This window comes from Cibotium barometz, chromosome 18 (assembly GCF_041138505.1).
Source record: "Cibotium barometz isolate CiBa-2024 chromosome 18, ASM4113850v1, whole genome shotgun sequence".
NCBI lineage: Eukaryota > Viridiplantae > Streptophyta > Polypodiopsida > Cyatheales > Cibotiaceae > Cibotium > Cibotium barometz.
The window spans coordinates 9,225,009-9,242,975 of NC_141063.1; the positions used below are offsets into that span (position 1 = coordinate 9,225,009).

Consider the following 17,967-nt stretch of genomic DNA (forward strand, 5'->3'; position numbering starts at 1 on the left):
CTAATTTTTTTATGCATGCCCCCTCATCTTATAGAAAATGTTTAAAAGCCACTTCACAAAATATAACCCAAGACATGAAAGGGATAAATATAGTAGCCTAAACTCAAGGATATGTTTGTTTCAAAAATATATACGAAATATATTTTTGCTATTAGCAAGACTAGCCAAATAAAAAAGGATAAAATTAAAAAGACTATCTATGTTAAGACCCTTCATAATTTAAAAATAGCTTTGTTTTAAAGAAGTTTGAACCTTGAGACATTATATATTACCCTAGAAACACTTTCCAAACACCAACAAACAAAATTCCTAGTCTTGGGAAAATATTTTATATGAGATTTCATGATTTTAGAGTTGTGAGATACAAAAAATACTTGTCTACACATGGAATTCCTCTTTAAAAAAAGCTCAGGTGCTCTACTTTTCAACGTTGTTGTGGGTGATAATAGGTGAGACCCATGATAGAATGTTCAAATGATATAGGGTTGCTTTCACATGGCATATGAAGAAGAGAGTTCACCAAGATTTTAAACCCAAGGGCATGTGAACCCATGATAAAATGTTCAAATCAGAGAGGTTACATGGCATATGAAGAGGAGAGTTCACCAAAATTCTAAAACCTAAGGGCATGTGAACCCGCGTCGCTCAGTCTCTTGGGCTGTGGGCGCCGTCCTGCTTGTTGCAATCTCTTGAGGGATCAGTTCTGCAGCTTATTGTCATCTCTGGCTCTGCCTTGCCTTGCCTTGATCACTGTCACCCACCTCGCGTCTTTAGAGACCTGCAGCACCATGAAGAAGCCCATCTGCATGCTGGCGTCCGCCTGCCTCCTCTCCCTTCTTGTGCTCTCTCTGGGAGCTCGCACTCTCCCCTGCAGTACCGGTAACCCTCTTCTTAATCCTACCCAATTTAAGTTAATCCAGTTTGTTTTATGATTTCACTTTATTCGAAGACAGTATGATCTTCCCCTAAACATTCTAAGGTAAGTATGCTATCACAGGAGAGAAGACGGCTGCTCCGAGCAACGGTATTAACGAGGTCTTTCCTCTCTCTCTCTCTCTCCACACACACAAACACACCCACACAACGGTGTTAACGAGGTCTTTCCTCTCTCTCTCTCTCTCTCTCTCTCTCTCTCTCTCTCACACACACACACACAACACGCACACAAACACACCCACACACGCACGCGCACACACTCAGACATGTTTATTAACACAGCCTTTGCATCAACGTGAGCTGCTCGTAGACCACGAAGATTACATATGCTCTCCGCAGTGTGCATCTCAAATCGAGAGCTCGACATCCCCACCCTGACACGCCCTAGCTTCAACTCACGAGTAAATCAGCTTCATCACAACAGATCCAATCTCCTCTTTGCCTGCTAAGACCTCTCCATCCCAACACAGTTTTTTACAAGGTCTGATTCAATCAATAACAATCCCTTACATATAAAGATAGTTTTCGTTTCCTTTATTTAAAAAAAAGCAGAAATATTCGTGCCTACCCACCTTCAGAGTTACTCTAGTTAAAACTTCTAACCTTTGTATATACTAGTGCTCAACCTCTGCGTTGTTGCGGTGTATAAAAGACATTAAGAAACAAAATGCATAGAAGACGAAATGCAAAGGGTCAAATCAGGAATGGAAGCCGAAATACAAAGGGTCAATCGATGCTATTTTTTCCTCTCAGGATTTCTTTTTTCTCTCCTCTCCTTGTGCCTTGGTTGTCCATGCTTAATATGTAATAGATATTAACTGAAAGCTGAATACACAATTTTATGGATCCAAATTAAAAAAAACTTCTAACCTTTGGCAGTATTCACACACCCACGTTAACTTGGTCGGTGAGACACTACAAGGGATCGGGCTCATACCCGCGTTCCTAAGCGCTAAAAATGACTTGTGGAAAAAAAGTAACGGGCCCGTGTATCAGCGCGTGTATCACCGCGACCAGAGACATGCGTGTAAAAGCGCGTGTATAGAAGCAGTTAGACGCGCTGATACAAGGGAGTATACACGCGTTTTGTCAGTTTAGCTGCGCTTAGACGCGCTGATACGAGGGTGTATACACGCATTTTATCAGTTTAGCTGCGCTTATACACGCGCATTTCACAGAGTATCTGCGTATATACACGCGACTTTTTGCAGAGTTGACGCGTCTATACACGTGAACAGAGAGCAAAAAAAAAAATCCAGAGAGTGCTATTTGGTACCTGAATGCCGTTCCAGCATTCCAGCACCCAATAACACTCTCTAGATTTTTTTTTGGGTGCATTGCACCATCCACGAGGAAGATTTAAGACAAGAACAACATGAATGCATACATTGTCAATACACGATTCAAGACAGACATGAATGCAATACTATCAATTCACGATTCAATATTACTATCAAAATTTTATGTATACACATATATACAAGGGAGTCCATATGTCGAAGTAGCCCATGGCTTCAGTTACAAAAATATATATACAACCACATCCTCAATATGGAATAGGATACTATAAGTCTGAGTATTACTCAGACCCAGATGATGACTCGTTGCTCCCTCCATGATCAGATGAGCTCACATCGGTTGGAATGTCCGATGAGTAGTTCTCATGTCCACCTCTGCAGTGGCGGCGGGTGGATCATCAGCAGGTGCAGCAGTAGCTTGTGCCTGTTCAAGTAATATATAGTATATAAGTATATATATATGTAATTCAATAAACCAAAATCATTCGTTTTTAGAGTTTTCAAGTACCTGTCGACCGTATGGTCTCATGGCCATCTCAAACTGCGCGTCCGTAATACATCTCTCGGCTCTGAAGAGGGCCCACGTGTCACGTCTGCTGTGCCGGCGAGCATACCCAGTATCGTGGGCTGTGGGCTTCCTCCCCGTAACCCGTCTCGCTGTATCATAATCAACACAATTTGTAAGATTAAAGCAATCATAGAATCAATGAATTAAGTAAACAATCAAATAAAGTGGCAAGATACTTAGGAACTCTGTCTCCCATGACTCGACGCCGCCAGATCCGAAATGCGAAGATCCAATGGTCTCCATCTGGATCCGTCGTGCCTCCACATGTTGCCTGCTCTTCACGCCACCCTCTGCTCGTTTCTTTGCCTCCTTCCACTCGTGTTTGTGCGCAGTGGTAGGTTTCTCGGTAGGATAGCCACCCGCAGCTACATTTAGCCCATCATCGTACGCGAGTTTCTTAAGGTGAGATCTTTTATTACTTAAGATCTCTCTTATTCGCATCCTTCCCCATACATCCGAGAATGTCGCATGTGGGGGGTTGGGGTACCGACTATGTACAGCATCTATCACCTCCCCAACTAATCGGCTATTTTGATCTTTAAATCTAATAAAATAATTTCTATACAAGTTTGATACTACTCCACGCATATACTCCATTACCTCTTTCCCCCTCGCATCCATCACTATCCTGCCCCTATCCGTCACATCATAGCAGATCACTCCCTCCACCTCTCTCACCTCCTCCTCCTCATCCTCACTGTCTCCTCTAACTCTTCTTTCTCTATCTCCTCTCTCACCGTGCGCCCTACTACCTCCCCCACCAAAGCACCCGCCGCATCCTCCACTCCCACTCTTCCTACTGCGACGTTTGCTCTCCTCTATATTGCGGGTGGAGTCACGACTGTGGGATTGTCTACGTGACTATGGCTGTGAGGGAGTACGTGATGGTGTCTGTGAGCCCTAACATGACGGTGCCTGGGAGGGTGTGCGTGAGTGTGTCTGGGGGACGGGGTATGTCTCCTCGGTGGTGGGCGTGGAAGAGGAGAAGCTGCATGCCGTCTCGTCGGACTTGCAGGCATAGACGGTAGTGGAGTGACATGGATACTCGGGGGTGGGGTATAGATACCAGGCAATCCAGGAGGGGGATGGGCATACATGTACTCTGTAAGCTCAACTGGACCAGGATGGTACCCAAAATGATTTAGCATCTCCATCATCCAAGTGCCGTACGCAAATGGATCGGATGAAGAACCTGGATCCATAAAGAATCTGCAAAAATAAAAGTATATACATGATTGCATCAAAGCACAAATGCAAGCTAGCAGATATGATTTTGTGAAGGCAAGCCATATGCAGATGGGATCATCTCTTTGAAGAACCTGGATCGCAAGCATGGGTGAAACACAATCGCGTGTATACACCCGTCCAAAAATACGTGTATATGCACGTGAACGTCTGTGCAGACAGGATACACGCAGACATACACGCGTTCCTACATGCGGCCTGTGCAAAAAAAATTTTGAAAGCGACTGACCCCCGACAAATCGTCCTTATAAAAAAAGCCCACTGTCATAATCGTTCACAAAAGTACTACCAGAGAAGGAGAAGGACGGAGACAAACGTATAAAGAAAAGAGACAATAGCATAAACAAATGGAAGAAAAGAGACAGGACAAAGGACAAACTGACTCACCTCTAAAAAAGTGAGTCTTCTTTTTGGCTGGTTTCCTTCACCTGTGTGTGCTCCTTGTCTGCTCCTTGCACTTAGGTTTAGTGCTCTGTTGGAAGAGGCGACGACGAAAGAGAGCGAATCTTAGTTTGAAAATGTTTATTTGGAGAAAGCGGGTTATTTTAGGTATAGACAAGTAGTCGCGTGTAACAGTGCGTGTATTTTTGCGTGTATAATAAATCAGCCGCGTTTATACACGCGATTTTTAGGAGGTAGCCGCGTTTATACACGCGATTTTCAGGATATAGCCGCATTTATAGACGCGATTTTAAGGATGTAGACACGCTGATATACGCAATTTTAAGGATATAGACGTGCTGTTACATACGATTTATAGAAATTTTTGTACTTTCATTAAAAACTGATTATGATTTTGTGTTTGCTCTTTTGTACATAGGATGTTATCAACCTCCTCAAGCAGTTCTGGTGAGGATGAGACAATGCGTCATCGTAATCGCGATGTGTGGTTGGGACAAAGGATCAAGTGTATGTGTAATCGATGTCAAGGATGCATTGTACGAGCGCGTCGAATTACCTTGAATCACATCTCCATGTATGGAGAATGGAATCAAACAGGTTTAGAGGTGAGTAGATGTAAATTGATAGTATTCAAATGACTCATGGTATCCAAATTAAATTAATGAAGTTGTAATATATATACTCTAATTGAAGCAGGATGCAGTACCACTCCCTAACATGGTGCCCTACGCGCGGCGAGAGCACGCAAAGCGTCGACGAGATGATGCTGGAGCTTCGGGATCTATTATCAGAGATGAGTGGGAAAGGGATGACAATAGCCCTGCACCCCACGAAGTTGTGGAAGAGGAAGTGTTTGATGATATGATACGGTATCTTTTTAGGGATGATCCCAAAGGTATGGACGACGATGATATGGAACAAGAGCATCTTTACAAGGCTTCATCGACACCGATTTTTGAAGGATGCACATTCTCTATTTTACGTGCTTCACTTGAACTACTCAATATACAAACAGTTTATGGATGGAGCAATGCAAGTCTTGACGCATTATTGAAGTAAGCATTCTAGTGGTGATGGCCGGCTTTACCTGCTTCTCCTCTTTCTTTGATATAATCCATGGTGCAGGCGGAAGACGAACGTGCCCACCCTCCTCTCATGGCCAAGCTTGACGCATACGTCCTGCGACTCGCAAGTCCTCCTGTATGCTAACATTGTCTCGTTTACCAATAACATGTTCCCAAATACCAGATCCCACATTCTTGAAGATATGCATGGGATCAAGAAGATGGTTGATCTTAAGATGGGTCTAATATGGTAGCCGAAAAAAAATGGAGAACCTACACAAGGGATTGCTCTATGTGATCTTTAATCCAATTAGAGACTACACAAAACAAGATTGAAAAACATTACTATACCGGTTCATGCCATCTGGAGGAAGAATATTTGTAGACTCCCAAATACGCTTCCAATCTTTTTTGCACGAAGTGTTTGTGGAGGAATGTTACTCTTACTCTAGCAACATATTTAGGATGATCTAACGGGAGAAATCGATGATGATTATCGTTTTCTCCCGAAGGACCACAAACAAGACATGCATGTTTATCCGATGTTTTCAAACCTGTTAAAATATAAATATAAGTTAAAATAATAAAGTCAATAGTTATAATTAATATAGCCAATAGTATTAAAGTAGGGAGGTAATTAGAATTCTTACCAGAACAATCGCTGTATCCTGGAAAGTTATGCATTGTCCACATCAACACTGCCTTTAAGTCGAAGTGTCGAGAGGAGGGAGGCCTACTAATGTCCACCACCGCAACACCTCTCCATAGTTCCTCCAACTCATCAATCAACGGTTTGAGATAAACATCCATATGCTTGACTTTATGTTTCCCTGGAATTAGAAGGGATAACATAAGATGTCCCTTCTTAATCGCCATTGATGGTGGAAGATTGTAATTCACCAACACAACTGGCCACACGCTGTATGCGGTGCTTTTGAAACCAAATGGATTCACTCCATCCATACCTAGGCCAAGTCTCAAGTTTTTGGGCTCTGTTTTAAAGCTGGGCCACTCATCTTCAATATGCTTCCAAGCAGGAGTGTCTGCGGGAATTCTCCACATGCCATCATCCAATCGATGTGAGGAATGCCATGACATGAGCTCTGCTATGGATTTGCACTTAAACATGTGTTTGATGCGAGGAATTATAGGAAAGTGTCGCAAGACTTTACGAGGTACATCAAAACTCTTCACATCTGTTCTATACCTTGCTTCACCACAAGTGGGACAATGTCGAGCCTCCTTATGCGTCCCACGAAAGAGAATGCAATCATTGACGCATGCATGTATGCGAATCATAATCCAATCCTCCAAGAGATGTCACATAGCGCCTCGCTATGTCTCTTGAGGTGGGTAGTCTATTCCCCTTTGGAAGCATGTTTGATAATAGCCTGCATCCAATATCATCAATTAGTCCTAAACCCTAAACCCTAAACCACTAATTCAAATTTGCAAGTTAGAGCATACTCCCACTGGATGCATGAGATCATTGAAGGGAGCCTTTACAACCACTAAGAAAAGAGGCGTTGAGCAACTATATGGGTTGAAGTCCCACGATTGGCACAAGATGCTCCAAGTAAGTGTTTTCCAAGTCTTGTACGTTGAAACTAAATTTTGTAATGCCATAAACCATACATACATGTGCTCTTATGTGCGCAGTTCATACTACCTACTAGCATCGACCATTGTGCAAATAAGAGTTTGAAAAAATGTATTTATAAGATGGGCGAGCTTGTGAGGTATGTAAAACCCATGTCAGATCACCCTTCATTATACCTTGCAAAATGAACGTGCATGAGGTATAACGTACTATTCATTTATTTTTTAGATATGTTAGTTCCAAAGCAATTGGATATGTTAGTTCCAAAGCAATTGATCCAGCCACGTTGGATGATGCGTGTGTGTTATGGCAGTGGAGGTGGTTTGTTTGGTAGAGGAGACTTTTCCGCGAACCATTCTCACAAGTCAACTATATCTCATTGTGCATTTAGTGGACGAAATTACTTTATGTGGCACTGTGCATGCACGTTGGATGTTCTTCCTAGAGTGCTTCATGAAGACTTGAAAAGACTTTGTGAGGTAAAGTGCAAGGCCCGAAGGAAGCATGGCCGAGGGTTGGTTGATACAAGAGTCTCTTGTATATATTTCAGAATTTCTTGGTCAGGTGGACAGCTCTTTGTCACGACTATGGAGCAATGAAGAGGACTTGAGGATGACCTCTATTGTGCCTCAAGGAAAAGGACAGAGTAAAGTAATTGATAGAACATTGATTGATGATCTCAATTTCACTTGCATCCTTAATACTGATGTGATGAGCAGATGGGTTACAAGATATGAGGATGCAAAGACAAAAAGGCAAGCAAAAAGAGCTCTCTTTCGGAGGCAACATGGCTCTCGTAAGGCGTACACTTTCGAATGATATCCATGTTGATTGGTTGCATGAGGAAATGGAGAGAGCAAAGAGCGGCGAGGGGCTGCATATCACGGCGGAAGAATGGGAGTATGCACGAGGATGCATATTAAAGGTACATAGAACTAATGTTTTGCATTAGTGGTAAGTGATTTGCTTTAAATATTTATGCACATTGCTTACACAAATATTGCTTCTATTTTGGTCCAGTGCACTATGTTCAATGCTATATGGTGTGAAGGCAAGCATTTTCAAACACAAAGAATTGATGAAAAGAGGAATACACAAGATTGCGGTGTCATTAGTAGCTTTGAGGGAGCTAATGGAAAAATGGATGATTATTGTGGCAAAATCCAAGACATATTTAGGCTTGACTTTCGTCGCTTCTTTGTGTATGTTTTGGATGTCAAATGGCAAATGAACGTGGTGCAAAAAGGGCCTAATGCAACGATAAAACGCCATGCAAGTGGCTATGTAACTATTGACTCTACAAAGTTTTGGCAAACAAAGAAAGATAGGCTCGTATTGCCACAACAATGTGAGCAGGTATGCATTTTTTTACTAATGTGTTTCATGTACATATATATCTAAGCTCGCGTACCCCTTGACTTTTGATATGCTAATTAATTACTGCAGTTTGTGTAATTGACTAGGTTATCTATCTGCCAATGGTGCATGACATTACATGGTGGTACGTCATTCCTATTGCACCACGTTCCAAAGTGATGTATAATACATTCACTGATATGGAGCATATGGAGGATGTAACAAGCTGCAATGAAGATGATGGAAGATGTTGTGATCGATGATCAAGAAATAAGAGATGATCATGATAATGAGGATGAGCGTGCCATTTCTCATGATCATGAGAATGACCCTACCATTGAGGATGATGGTGATGTTGATGAGGATGATCAGGACATCGATACTATTATCAATGGACAGAATATCGATAGTGGAATAAATTTAATCGTAGCCTTACAAATTGATCAAATGGATATTGATGTTGATCGTTTGGCAAGGATGGATCTTATTGAAGATGAGATCAAACCCTAACCAATCCATCACTGTATCGTTCTAAATTGATGACATTTCTATTGTATATGTTGTCTTTTAATTATCATCTCATAATTTATTTTTGAATATATTTCATTGTGGGATTGTGTAATGATATATATTGTAATGTACTATGAGCTGGTTTAAAGAAAATAGTTTTTAATTTTGTAAAGGAATGGAGTTTTTCTTAAGAAAAAGGTCACGTGTAATATTGTGTGTATATTTGCGTGTATATATCCACGCTGATACACGCGTTTCTGAAACCAGTATACACACGAATTTAGATGCCAATATACACGCGCTTTTAGACGCGTTTCTGAAACTTCAATACTACACGACGTGAATTTAGATGCCAATATACACACACCTGATACTACTCATATACATGCGCGACCATACACGCGCCCGTAACTTATCGCGTCGTGTATTGAACGCGTGCATGGCAGCAGTGTCTTGTATACACGTGTCTAGACTATCAAATATGGTACTTTGCCTCTTGAAATGTAAGGGTCTTTAGAGCCTCGTGGTTTTGCCAAGAATTACTAGTTATCTCCATATCCCTGCCCATTCGGAATACTAGGAAAAGTGTGTAAAGCCCATAAGAGGGACGGGGAGTGGTATAGATGGATGGCTCTAGATATTTCTATGTGGAGTGCTTTGTCATATGCACCCCCAAAGGCCGTGCTTTGCCACCCCAAAAACCATTTCTAATGGTGTTTTCTCATATGCACCCCCACATGCCCTACTTGGCACCCCAAAAAACCATTTCTAATGGAGTATTGTTGGCACACAAAAGTCAGCAAAAGAGAGTATTTCTTCACTCAAGTGTGCTCTTTCATTTGTCTGCCCCGCCAAAGGATATTCAAACTTAAGACCTTCTCACTCAATACACATGAATATACCAACTCACCTAACACATATGTTGTAGAGGATTCTTGTTTTCATATGTTAGATAAAGTGAAATCATGGGCCCCAACATATCTTATGCCATGCAAAAGTGTATCCAAAGCAGGGTTTCTTTTTGACGAGCACCCTTGCCTGCCACATTTGACGGGAAAGGGATGAGACTTGTAAGTATTTCACCATTTTCATGTAATTTATGTGACGACTGAGAAATATTTTTACAAGTTTTTTAATGTTCAAAATGCATGTCAAAAAACAAGCATGTATGCAAGTGTGGGACCCACTACATATGACAAAAGCACCCCCACATAGGTATATCTCCTATTGAGATGGATATGAAGATCCCCCACATATCACCTTTTTCAACTAACAAAGCTAACTCGCAACCCTTAGGCATGTCGATACAACAATAGACTTCTCCATGTTACTATCAAAACCAAATCAAGTTATTCACTATTTAAATTCTTCACGATAGTTGTAGTGGCTCCCACCTCGCTTACTATCAAAACCCAATCAAGTTTTTCATTGGCTTAATTCTTCATGATAGTTGTAATGGCTTCCACCTCGCTTACTATCAAAACCAAATCAAGTTTTTCATTTGCTTAATTCTTCATGATAGTTGTAATGGCTTCCATCTCTTTTACTCCTTTAATATTATATTGCACTTCAATTGACTTGACGTGGCATGGTTTTTGTTATCTTGGCTTGCATGATATAGTGATGTGCCATGCTACCTACCATTCATTTTACCAAGTGACATTTTTGTGTTGTGTGTGCCAATGCAATCTTACACTTTGAGTATAAATACTTCTATGTCTTTTCAACACAATGTTTAATTGTATGGATTGGAGAATAGCACCACTCATGCCAGTATAAAGGAAAAGAATAAGATAGCCGGTTTGGCTTGTATGGAATTGATTCATGTATAAACCTTTTTTATAAATCTTGTCTTTGGCATTATTGTACGAAAAAAGGTTGTTTTAATAAACCTTGTGAACAGGGCCTTAATTAAGGAACATGTTTATTTTTGTCAAACAATGTGGTAGAATTAATTAGAAAACAAAATTGACGCGTGACTAGGGTGGAAAGTGGGAGGATGGAATGCTCCGATGGCACCATCCTATGGACGGGTGGACCCGATTAGTCGGGTAGCTTTCCAACAGATTAAGTGAAATCCCTACGCTAGATAAATAGGTTCTCGGGCAGTTCTATTCTAGAAGACTAGGCCAGCGGCTGTGCCTTGCATGGATGAGAAAAAAAGCGTTGTCTCTAGAAATCAAGACTAGTAGTTGCCCAATTTATGATCAATTACCCTATGGATAATTTGCTTTGTAGAAGATCACACTCCCCCTGCGGGATAGGACTAGGTCTTACCTATGAATCGTATCCTTCAATCTTTGCATGGTCAAGGTGTCGATGATGAGTAGAAAAATTTCTCCAAGATAAGACTTAGTGGACTGTCTTAAGTGTTTCCCCTATTTTGGAATGGGCAACCTTACAATTGGTGTCAGAGCCAGTTTTAAGGTTCGCTGATTGAGGCAAAAGATTATGATGCTGCCTAGTTCTGAGGGCCCAGGGTAGTGTAGTGAATTAGCCCACCCTAGTGCGAAGACAGCCCTCTGAGGGGCGGGAGAATCGAGCGACGGAGCCTGAGAAGGCGACACGCTCAGCTTGAGTCCTTGCCAGCCGACCGACAAGATGAGGTGTATGGTCCCGTAGGGTTTTGCCCAGCATGTAGAGGGTTGGAAGCCGAATTCTAGATCATCGACGACAATATAAGGAAAGAATAAGAGAGCCGGTTTAGCTTGTATGGAATTGATTCATGTATAAACTTTTTTTATAAATCTTATCATTAGCATTATTGCACTGTGGAAAAAGGCTCTTTTAACTGAAAAGGGCCTTAATTAAGGAACATGTTTATTTATGTCAAACAGTGTGGTAGAATTAATTAGAAAACAAAACTGATGCGTGAGTAGGGTGGAAAGTGGGAGGATAGAATGCCCCGATGGCACCATCCTACGGACGGGTGGACCCGATTAGTCGGGTAGCTTTCGAACAGATATGCATGGATGAGGAAAAAAGCGTTGTCTCTAGAAATCAAGACTAGTAGTTGCCCAATTTATGATCAATTACCCTATGGCTAATTTGATTTTTAGAAGATCATGCTCCCCCTGCAGAGGATAGGACTAGGTCTTACCTATGAATCGTATTCTTGAATCTCTGTATGGTCAAGGTGTCGAGATTAGGAAATTTTCTCCAAGATAAGATTTAGTGTACTATCTTAAGTGTTTACCCTATTTTGGAAGGGGGGAGCCTTACAATTGGTATCAGAGCTAATTTTAAGGTTCGCCGATTCAAGCGAGAGATTATGATGCTGCCTAGTTCTGAGGGCCCACGCTAGTGCGGTGAATTAGCCTACCCTAGTGCGCAGACATCCCTCTGAGGGGCGGGAGGGTCGAGCGACGGAGCCTGAGAGGGCGACACGCCGGCTTGAGTCCTCGCCCCAGTGGCGGTCGACAATGAGGTGTATGGTCCCGTAGGATTTTGCCTAGCATGTAGAGGCTGGAAGGCCGAATTCTAGATCATCGCCAGTATAAAGAAAAAGAATAAGATAGCCGGTTTGGCTTGTATGGAATTTATTCATGTATAAACCTTTTTAAAGGCTCCATAGCTAAGCAAAGGAAGAAGCTAAAACAGAGAGATCCTCATAGAGGGGGGGAGAGAGAGAGAGAGAGAGAGAGAGAGAGAGAGAGAGAGAGAGAGAGAGAGAGAGAGAGAACCCTTGAGTCAGAGATGATAATGTAAATAGTAGAGTACATATTTCAAAAAAAAAAAAAAAGAGAGAGAGAGAGAGGGAGTTAGTGAGAGAGACTGTTAAAACTTTGTTGTTGCAGGTTTAACACAAATCCATTTTTCTAAGTAGAAAATGATATTTTTGATATACAAATATACTAACATGGAGTTTTTCATCAATCAATTACATTTATAAGAAAAATTAAAAAATAAGAATTTTTGGGATCCCCACAATTTTGGGATCTCATGGATGTAGTGGTTCCTGCGCTGATAGTTAGTTATGTTTATGGGGTTGTGGGGACCTGCTGGACAGTTAGTTATGGATGTACTGGCTCCTAACAGGCTTCTGACAGGCTTCTGCCGTGACCCTTGAATTACAAGCTTTTTGGAGGAAAAAATTATTTTCATCATACATATTGGTTGGGTGGTGTTTTTTCCACCTCAAAATGTAAAAAAATAAAAAATAAAAAATTTTCACTTTTTGGGACCCACATAAATATGAGAATGTTTTGCTGATGTGGAAGGGAGATATGGTTGGAGTTAATGAGAAAGGAGATTTCAAACAGACAAGAAAGATTCAATTTGTAGAGAGTGAAGATAAAAAATTCAAAAAGTAAGAGAGAAAGTATGAGAAAAGTCAAAAAGTAAAAGAGAGTATGAGAATATTCCCTTTAAAAAGTGAAACTAGGGAGGTATGGCTGATGTGGCAAGGTAAAAAATAGGGGTCATCATAGCCTTTGTCTCCCTTAAGCCCAGCTTTTTAAGCTCTAATTCCTTAAAATTAGGAATCCTTAGGAGGTCCTTTTTGGGTCCAAAAAATTCCTAATGAAGTACCAGTGGAGAAATCCATAGTGCTACCACACAAGAACATATTTGTAGTTATAAACAACTTGATTTAAAGATAAATAAAAGTATTATTACGTTGAAAAAAAATGTGAACCATAGAATTAGGTTTCGTGAAGTGTATGTATGCATATGTGTTCGACCTGAATATTCAACGCTCCGACTATAAGTCAAATGCATAATCAATATGATTTAGTGGAGTTGATTAAAATAATGGATCTCTTAGTGATATCATATGTTTAATGATGTCTTTAGGCTTCAACCACATGTTGAGAGAAAGCTAAGAAAGTTAAGACTCTATTGTAGTAACATAGTAGTCATAGTGATGGTTGTGAGTGCCATAAAATTTCAACTTGAAAACATAATGCTTTTTAAACTTTGTAGTTAAAAACAATATATATTGGTAGTGAGGGAAATGTCCAAAATTTCATATCTCAAACATGTTTTGCAAAGGTGGCACCTTTAGCTAGCATTTCGAGTGGCCAAGCCACTTGATCACTCTAGAGTTATCAGTCTTCGTCTCGAAATTGTTGCCACTTTCCATGACAACTTGGAGATCATGTACAATCTAGACCAATATCCACCTCAAAATGTATGGAATGCTAATGAGTGTGCATATGCTGGAAAGTTAGAGGAATGCTTGCAAAAGGATCAAGGCAGGTATATGGAATATTGAGGCTTGATTCTAGGGAGTGGTTTACAATCCTTTATTATGTCAATGCAGTCGATGTTACACTTCTTGGATATTACATCTTCAAAGGCAAAAGAGAATTGGCACAATTACCTTAGCCAATGTGAGGAAGGTGTCAAAGCTGATATTACATCTTTAAGGCAAAATATCATTGCACATTGCATAATTTTTTTAGCCAATGTGAGGAAGGTACATTTATGAATACAAAACATAGTGTGGATGATGGGTTAACTATTCTCTGCTTGCATTTCAAGGGCACGGTTCTTAATATGCAGTGACACCAATCAACATGCACTTACTCATAATTGATGGACATGCAAGCCACATGGTGTTGGTGTTGGTGTTGGTGTTAGTGTCCGGTCCATGTAAGATTCCTCTCCCCAGCCCTCATGATGTCCAGTATCTTCCCCTGTAATTCATTCCCCTCTTCATAAATATAAAAGATCTTATTTCTACCTGTTTTGGCCTAGAGAGGGAAAATATTCTAGAGAGATAATATTCAAATTTTAAATATTTTTGGATAAAAAAATACCTCATCTTATTAAAATAAGTTCCCTTGAAACAGAAGTTCAAAAAGATTTTCAGAAGGTGTATTAGAAATTAAGTATAATCTGTTCAAGAGGCATTATCTTGGGAGTGAAGATTTTTTCGAAATTTTAAATTAAGGTTCCTATGGACCAATAAGATTCATCCAAATGTAGGGAGGAGATAAATAGAAGAATAAAAGGAAAATCTCCCAAAAATGAGTAAATACTCACATAAGATGAAGAGTTGACTAAGGACAAGGTTAATAGTTAAAAAAGGAAAGATATTTAGGTGAAATGATGCATGACACCTCTGCATGGGGGAATTCCCCTCATGAAGAGGGTGCCTATTTCACATGCTTGAATGAGTTTTAAACTCCCAAATAATGAGATATTTTCATCTCTCCTCTCTCCTGTTTTAACTAGGTCCAAAAAGTGACCAAAACTGACCCAAAAATGGTCAAAATTTGACCAAACTCATCTGGAAAATTCTAGAATCAGTTGGCTTGGTTAGAGGCTCACTTTTTTCTATAAATAGAAGTCCTCCCCTTTGTTGAAACTAATAGTGTTTTATGCACTGTTAGTCTGCTACAACTACCAAAGGAGGACTCCCAAACTTATGTAATTTTAGCTACAACTACCAAAGGAGGACTCCCAAACTTATGTAATTTTAGCTAGGGTGATAATTAAGAGGCTATCCAAGAACAATGAATTTATTAATAATTCACTAGTTTTTGTTATTTCCCTCTTCCAAAGATTGGTGGCCACTCTTGTTACAAACAAGAGTGGAACCTTCAAACCATCAAGCCAAAGGAAAGCTCCAAGGAATTATGTAAGTAGAGATTCTTGTATTTTTCTTTATTGATTTTATGTTTTTCTAATGTTTATGATTGTTTGAAGTGATAAATGGATGTTATGCCTTGATCGAAAGACTTTTCCCCTCTCTCTTCTTAGAATCAACCCTTCTTTATCCTAGTTAAGTGAAAATTATTGGAATTAAACTTTTTATAATGTTTTCTCTTTTATAAGTGAATTTTGATTAGTATAGATTACTTTAAATCAATTAGAGTTAATTTTTAAGACAAAATTAAGTAAGAAAAATTGAAAAATGGTTAGCCATACAAAGGAGGTTATGGCGAAATTTTTGGAAATAAGAATTATCTTTTATTATGCTAAAAGAGTAATTCCTATCAATTCTATACTCTAAAAGTGTCATTTTCATGCATAGAAGATGCATATTGATTATTATTATTCTTATGCATAAAGGAATAATTTTCTTTTATTATAAAAGTGTTATTTTTATCATAATTGATTTTCATGCATAGAGATATGCATAAAAGATTAATATTTTACTGTAAAAGTGTTACTTTTATCATATTTGATTTTCATGCATAGAGGTATGCATAAAAGATTATTATTTTATTGTAAAAGTGTTACTTTTATCATAATTCATTTTCATGCATAGAGGTATGCATAAAAGATTATTATTTTATTGTGAAAGTGTTACTTTTATCATATTTGATTTTCATGCATAGAGGTATGCATAAAAGATTATTATTTTATTGTAAAAGTGTTACTTTTATCATAATTGATTTTCATGCATAGAGGTATGCATAAAAGATTAATATTTTATTGTAAAAGTGTTACTTTTATCATATTTGATTTTCATGCATAGAGGTTTGCATAAAAGATTATTATTTTATTGTAAAAGTGTTATTTGATTTTCATGCATAGAGGTATGCATAAAAGACAACTAGAGTGGCGTGGAGAAACCATTGCGAGACAAACCGTCTCGATCGAAATACCCAAACTTGGACTGATCGCAAGGCTTACCTCAGAAAGAGGTTTTGTCTTCTTGAAATTAAGATGAATGAGTTCTTGGAACTAAAACAGGAAACCCGAAAAATTGAAGAGTACCATCAGGCTTTTGCCCTTCTCCTTAAATATTCCCCTCAATTGGATGAAGAGCAGCTGATGGCCAGGTTCATTCGGGGAATGAACGAACCATTAGATACTTTAGTCAAGAATGCCAAACCTATTTCTATGGCCGAAGCAGTTCGGCGGATGGCGAAGGATTTCGCCAAAGCCTTTGATGTCAAAGTCCCGCCAAAGCCAGCACCATCGTCTTTCAAAAGATTTTTATTTCCAGAAGGTGATTCCAGCCTTCCTCCACCTAAGAGATATCAGGGTCAAACCCAGGATATGGGAAGTTCCAAAATAGAAGAAATGTCCTTTTCTCGAAACTCAATCCCCTGGAATTCAACTTCAGAAGTTCCAGCCTTGAGCAAGAGAGTGAAATGCTATAACTGTTAAGGATTTGGACATCACAGCATGGATTGCCCAACTCCTTTGGTTTTCAGGGCAAGAATATCAGGGATCAAGATTCCAGACTCTAGCCCCTTCCGTCCAGAGTAATCACAGTTCTATCCGCCAAAATCAGGGAAGTCCCAGAGGTAGTAGACCCTCTATCCAACTTGCAGTTTCAACCCAAAGTAATGCAAGACCTCCACCTCAGAATAGGGGAAGTCAAAGCGAGTTGTTCCCAAATCGGCCGTCCACTTCCAAAGCAGTAACACTGGAAGTGATTGAAGAAGAAGAAGAAGATGAAAAAGATCATACTCCACCTGCGAGATGAGGACATCTCGCATTTTTTAAGTAGGGTAGAATGCAAGATTCCTTCCCCCAGCCCTCATGATGTCCAGTATCTTCCCCTGTAATTCATTCCCCTCTTCAGAAATATAAAAGATCTTGTTTCTACCTGTTTTGGCCTAGAGAGAGAATATATTCTAGAGAGATAATATTCAGATTTTAAATATTTTTGGATTAAAAAAATACCTCATCTTATTAAAATAAGTTTCCCTGAAACAGAAGTTCAAAAAGATTTTCAGAAGGTGCATTAGAAATTAAGTATAATCTGTTCAAGAGGCATTATCCTGGGGGTGAAGATTTTTTCAAAATTTTAAATTAAGGTTCCTATGGACCAATAAGATTCATCCAAATGTAGGGAGGAGATAAATAGAAGAATAAAAGGAAAATCCCCCAAAAATGAGTAAATACTCACATAAGATGAAGAGTTGACTAAGGACAAGGTTAATAGTTAAAAAAGAGAGATATTTAGGTGAAATGATGCATTTTTGACACCTCTGCATGGGGGAATTCCCCTCATGAAGAGGGATCCTATTTCACATGCTTGAATGAGTTTTAAACTCCCAAATAATGAGATATTTTCATCTC

The 17,967-nt window shown here is 39.6% G+C and overlaps 1 long non-coding RNA gene across 1 annotated transcript in view; it reads left to right on the forward strand.

Annotated features, from left to right (window-relative positions):
- Positions 1-596: 596 nt before the first annotated feature.
- The window catches only part of LOC147628892 (uncharacterized), a 62,844-nt gene continuing 45,473 nt past the window's right edge, over positions 597-17,967 (forward strand). Inside the window, exons 1-2 of the long non-coding RNA XR_015267975.1 lie at positions 597-879; positions 998-1,035. This is a non-coding gene — a long non-coding RNA (uncharacterized LOC147628892). The remainder of the gene's footprint in view (positions 880-997; positions 1,036-17,967) is intronic.